Source organism: Bufo gargarizans, chromosome 1, assembly GCF_014858855.1.
Source record: "Bufo gargarizans isolate SCDJY-AF-19 chromosome 1, ASM1485885v1, whole genome shotgun sequence".
Lineage (NCBI taxonomy): Eukaryota > Metazoa > Chordata > Amphibia > Anura > Bufonidae > Bufo > Bufo gargarizans.
The window spans coordinates 207198125-207204545 of record NC_058080.1 but is presented as its reverse complement, the minus strand read 5'-3'; positions in this window follow the sequence as shown (position 1 = coordinate 207204545).

Genomic DNA, 6421 nt, shown 5'->3' with positions numbered 1-6421 from the left:
CTGTAGAGTTTCAGCTGGCAACGGCGGATGGCACGGTGGATTGTGTTCACTGACAATCGTTTCTGGAAGTATTCCTGAGCCCATTCTGTGATTTCCTTTACAGTAGCATTCCTGTTTGTGGTGCAGTGTCGTTTAAGGGCCCGGAGATCATGGGCATCCGGTATGGTTTTACGGCCTTGACCCTTACGCACAGAGATTGTTCCAGATTCTGTTCGGATGATGTTATGCACAGTTGATGATGATAGATGCAAAGTCTTTGCAATTTTTCGCTGGGTAACACCTTTCTGATATTGCTCCACTATCTTTCTGCGCAACATTGTGGGAGTTGGTGATCCTCTACCCATCTTGGCTTCTGAGAGACACTGCCACTCTGAGAAGCTCTTTTTATACCCAATCATGTTGCCAATTGACCTAATTAGTGTTAATTGGTCTTCCAGCTCTTTGTAACGTTCAAATTTACTTTTTCCAGCCTCTTATTGCTACTTGTCCCAACTTTTTGGGGATTTGTTGACACTGTGAAAATTTGAATCAACGTATTTTTACTTTAAAATTATACATTTACTCGGATTAAACGTTTGATCTGTCATCTACGTTCTATTACAAATAAAATATTGACATTTTCCATCTCCACATCATTGCATTCAGTTTTTATTCACAATTTGTTTAGTGTCCCAACTTTTTTGGAATCCGGTTTGTACTAGCACAGACTGAAACACCCAGCATTTCATCGGCATTTAGGAATCTCACCAGGGTCTACAAAAATCAGGTACGATCTTGGTGGGAGGTGCAAACCCTAGAGATATATTTGAAAAATAAAATAGTCCCACGTGGTTTGAGGAACCCTGTTTTACCCAACTTACGACTGAGATCAGAATCATTAATTAAAAGTGGGAAAAAAGAGTCAGTTGAGTGTACCCTGCGTTTAATGAAATTGCTCCTAGAAGAGGAAAAAGAACTTTTAGCAAAGAACACATCTGAACTACAGGAGTGTATTGAAATAGCTAAAAAAAAATCTGCAGCAACTGACTTTGAGAAAATAGAGTTATTGCTCCAGCAGTCAATAGAAAAATTCACAGGCTTCCTCAGGGAACGTAAGCACTTTCAGTTTGTTCGGGACACTAGGGACTTTAATGAGGGGAAAATATTTGACTTCATAAAAACTGGCCTGAAAACAACTGTGGACAGTGATAGAGAACAATCATCCTTGGAATATGACACTGAGTCAGAAAGTCAGACTACTTCTACAGTACCCAATAGAGGCAGGGGGAGGGGCCGTTACCGCAGTCGCGGCCACGGTCGAGGCACAAGTGACAGAAGTGATAATTTTTTTTTTTTTAGGGACAGTATCCCCCACCTCAGACTACCAACTACGAAGATGGAGAGACAATTAGGGATAGATAATACAACTGATGAACTACAAATCATCAATATCTCTAAACGTCCCCTCAGCAAAGTGAAAATGGAATTACTATACAGAGGTCTCTCTTTTGTCCCAAACTGCCGCTTTAACCCCTTCTACTGGGTCAAGGATATTAACCTGTTCATTAGAAAGCTCAAAAGGAAGAAATTCTTCCTACAAAATGACAGTGAACAGTGTCACAGACCAGGTACTGAACCTGAAGAGCTACAGACTATTAGCAGGTCTGTTGGAAGAAGGGGAAAAACATCTAGGCCAGGGCCCATTTACTAATTTGAGGCTACCATCACGTAAAAGCCCCCCTACAAGTGACTATTCTCCACTAGATGCGTTTTTTTACAGTCATTACAGAGAAATTGAAATCTCTCCGCTTACATACATCCCACACATCAAATCTTACAGCGAAAGAACTTGTGGCTCTTGAAACACTACAACAAGATTCCACTATAGTAATCAAACCCTCGTATAAGGGGGATAACGTGGTGATTTTAGATGTGGATAAATATGAAGACATGTGCACTCGCATTCTAAATGAAAATTCATGTTACATGCATCTCGACCACAATCCTATGGATGCGTTTAAACTTAATCCTAAGCACATCCTAAAAAAGGCGGAGCAATGTCACCTTATTGATAAAACAGAATTCTCTTTCCTGCTACCTGAATGTCTGGTGATAGCTGTTTTTTACAGTGTGCCAAAAATTCATAAAGGGCTTAATGCCCTAAAATGCAGGCCTATAGTGTCAGGCGTAGGGAGTCTCACTGAGAAAATTAGTATGTATGTGGATGAGATTTTAAGACCGTTTGTTCTTAACCTCCCGTCATACGTAAGAGACACCACGTTTGAATTACATCTTTTGTGACACATAAACTTACTTAGCCAGCCTTGACATAGATGCACTTTACAGCTCTTTACCACACAATAAGGGGTGTGAAGCAGTCAGAACATTTCTTCAGGAGAGGAGATCACATTTGGTAGCCCACGGCGAGCTTGTGATGGAATTACTAGAGTTAGTTCTGGACCATATTGTGTTCCTCTTCAACCGGAAATTTTACCACCAGCTCAGGGGAGTGGCCATGGGTAGCCTTTGTGCCCTGACCTTTGCAAATATCTACCTGGGCTGGTGGGAAAGGGAATATGTCTTCAGTGACAAAATGGACCAGTGGACATCGTCTGTAGTTCTATGGCTCAGATTCATAGACAATGTATTCATTCTATGGTATGGTGTGGCCTTTCACGATTTTGAGTCACAGCTAAATAATAATGATCTTGGTCTGTTTTTCACTAGTGACATTGATGACACCCATCTGACATTACTGGATTTGTCAATCACTATTGACAAATCGAGAAAGATTGTAACCAAAATGTACCGCAAACCTACGGCCACTAATAACCTACTCAGATGGGTTAGCGTACATTCAAACAGGCTCAAATTTGGCATACCTAAGGGCCAATATTTAAGGGCTAGGCATAACTGCTCTAAACGGGTAGATTTTAAGAAGGCCGCAAATGATTTGCAAAAAAGATTATCTCAAAGAGGATATCCAAGGTCATGTCTCACTGAGGTGTATACACATGCCTCAGTGAGTAACAGAGGTGACCTTTCGCTTCCCAAAAACCGAGATTCTAAAAACGGTACAATCCGGATCATAGGGACCTATGATGTGGACTACAGGGAAATTTGTGACCTACTGAATGAACATTGGGGACTGTTGAAATCAGACCCAATATTAGGTCACCTGGTGGGAGACCATCCCCTGGTAACATATAGAAGAGGAAGCAATTTGAGAGATAAGCTGGTACATAGCCTATATAATACTCCTATTGAAGCGACATGGCTGAGCACCAAACCTGTGGGCACCTTTAAGTGTGGCAATTGTATAGCTTGTAAAGCGATTAAGAAAGGCAATGCTGTCAGATGTACTGTTACAGGACACACATACAACATCAGGTCCTTCATGAATTGCAGGACAGTTGGTGTTGTATATGTAGCCACATGTATCTGCCTCAAGCAATATGTGGGCAAAATTAAAGAGTTTCGGAGGCGTATAGGGAAGCATCTATCCATTTAACATAGACATAATGCTGCTACACATCAGCGGTAGCTAGGTATAACATGCTGCACCTATGCAAGTATAACATCATGATGCACCCCCAGTCTGATGTTACCAATAATATTCATGTGCTGTTCATACAAGTATATTACATACAGTATAATTACTAAACATTCCCCTTTGGGGAGACTGAATACACTCTTCTTCAGTACCACTATCACTGAGATCTCTTTCCTTTGCCTAGCCCTCAATCCAGGACAGGCCAATTAACTGTCACCCATGTAGCACTATGCTCAATATAAAGGGCGGCATGAGGGGAGGCCTTACTCTGCCTCGTCCAATCCCCGCCGCCTGTAGCTCCACCCAGTGGGAGTGGCTCCATCTATGTAAATAGTGCTCGGCGGCTGCGACTGCAGACGTCATATAGCCGGAGGCTGTGCGATTATCAGGCTGCACGTGTGGCTCCTCCAGCTTGCAGCATTACTCCCTGTTTCTCCCATATGCAGTAGCGCCAAAGCACACAGGAGAGTTGCAAATGGTGACAAGCTGCCCCTACTGGTCAGCACAGAAACACGTTGAGTGGACGCTACATTAGGCAGGGATAATGCATAATAGAGCACAATAATAGGTCTGAGAGACTCACAGCTCTATAGGGGCATGTTTGGTGGCCACAATTGCATATTTAAACAATCACCCCCTCGCTCAGAGAGTACTGTCAGTAGCTCTAATTGACCTAAGAGTTAATAAATACACATTGTAAACATACAGTGTATCTAACCTGTGAGCAGTTAACATTGTGGAGGCTACAAGATATCTCCAATACTGCACACAGATTCATTCTACTATTGGTACGAGTGGTGTTAGTGGCTGGATTATTATATCAACAGTCCACTACCCCACTGCACCTAGCCTGATTTGTATTGTTGGCGGGTAGCCACTACAATTTAATATTACCAGAATAAATTATACTATTTTAAGCGTTCTAAAGGGAAAAAAATTAAAGCCAAATTAAAGACCAAGAGATCTCTAGAGAGCAAAACTAGAGATCAAAACTAACCCTAAAATGTTTTTTAATTATATAAATGGTAAAAAGTATAAATGTGAAGGTGTTGGCCCTCTACAGAGTAAAGAGGGGGGAGTTGCAGAGAGCGATGAGGAGAAAGCAAAGCAATTAAATATATTTTTTCTCCACTGTATTCACTGAAGAAAATAAACTGTCAGATGAAATGCAGAATGTAAAAGTAAATTCCCCATTAAAAGTGCCCTGTCTGACCCAGGAGAAGTACAGCGGTGTCTTAAAAAGATTAAAATAGACAAATCGCCAGGGCCAGATGGCATACACCCCCGTATCCTAAGAGAATAAAGTAATGTCATTGCCAGACACTTATTTCTGATATTTAAGGACTCTATACTGACAGGAAGTGTTCCACAGGATTTGCACATAGCAAATGTAGTGCCAATATTCAAAAAGGATCCAAAAACAGAGCCCGGAAACTGTAGGTTGGTAAGTTTAACATCTGTCATGGGTAAACAGTTTGAAGGTTTTCTAAGTGCTATCTTGGAGTACCTCAATGAAAATAAGCATATAATGCCATATCAGCATGGCTTTATGAGGGATCGGTCATGTCAAACTAATTTAATCAGTTTCTATGAGGAGGTAAGTTCTAGACTTGACAGCGGCAAATCAATCGATATCGTATATATCCGGACTTCTCCAAAGCATTTGATACTGTACCACGTAAAATGTTAGTATATAAAATGAGATTGGGTCACTATCACTATTGGAGTACCTTAGGGATCAGTATTGGGCCCTATTCTCTTCAATATATTTATTAATGATCTTGTAGAAGGCTAGCACAGCAAAATATCAATTTTTGCAGATGACACTAAGCAGTGTAAAGTAATTGACACGTAAAAGGACAGTATACTGCTACAGATGGATCTGGATAGTTTGGAGGCTTGGGCAGATAAGTGGCAGATGAGGTTTAAGACTGACAAATGTAAAGTTATGCACATGGGAAGGAATAATGCAAGTCACCAGTACATACTAAATGGTAAAACACTGGGTAACACTGACATGGAAAAGGACCTAAGAATTTTAGTGAACAGCAAACTAATCTATAAAAAACAGTGTCAGGCAGCTGCTGCCAAGGCCAATAAGATAATGGGTTGCATCAAAAGGGGCATAGTTGCCCATGATAAGAACATAGTCCTACCACTTTACAAATCACTAGTCAGACCCCACATGGAGTACTGTGCACAGTTCTGGGCTCCTGTGAACAAGGCAGACATAGCAGAGCTGGAGAAGGTACAGAGGAGGGCAACTAAAGTAATAACTGGAATGGGGGGACTACAGTACCCTGAAAGATTATCAACATTAGGGTTATTAACTTTATAAAATAGACGACTGAGGGGAGATCTAATTACTATGTATAAATATATCAGGGGTCAGTACAGAGATCTCTTCCATTATCTATTTATCCCTAGGACTATGACTGTGACAAGGGGACACCCTCTGCGTCTGGAGGAAAGAAGGTTTGTACGCAAACATAGAAGAGGATTCTTTACGGTAAGAACAGTGAGACTATGGAACTCTCTGCCTGAAGAGGTGGTGATGATGATTTCACTAAAAGATTTCAAGAGGGGCCTGGATGTATTTTTGGAGTGTAATAATATTACAGGCTATAGCTACTATAGAATGGTCCTTGATCCAGGAAGTTATTCTGATTGCCTTATTGGAGTCGGGAAGGAAAATTTTCCCCTTAAGTGGGGAAAATTGGCTTCTATCTCACAGGCAGTGGCGTACCTACCATATAGGCAGACCACGCAGCTGCCATGGGGCCTGTGAGGAAGGGGGACCCGAAGTGGAGTAGAGGCCCCTTCCCAAATTGCTCCTGTCTATCTTTCTAAAGCTAAAGGACTTTTGATGATGTCCTCACAAGTCCTGTA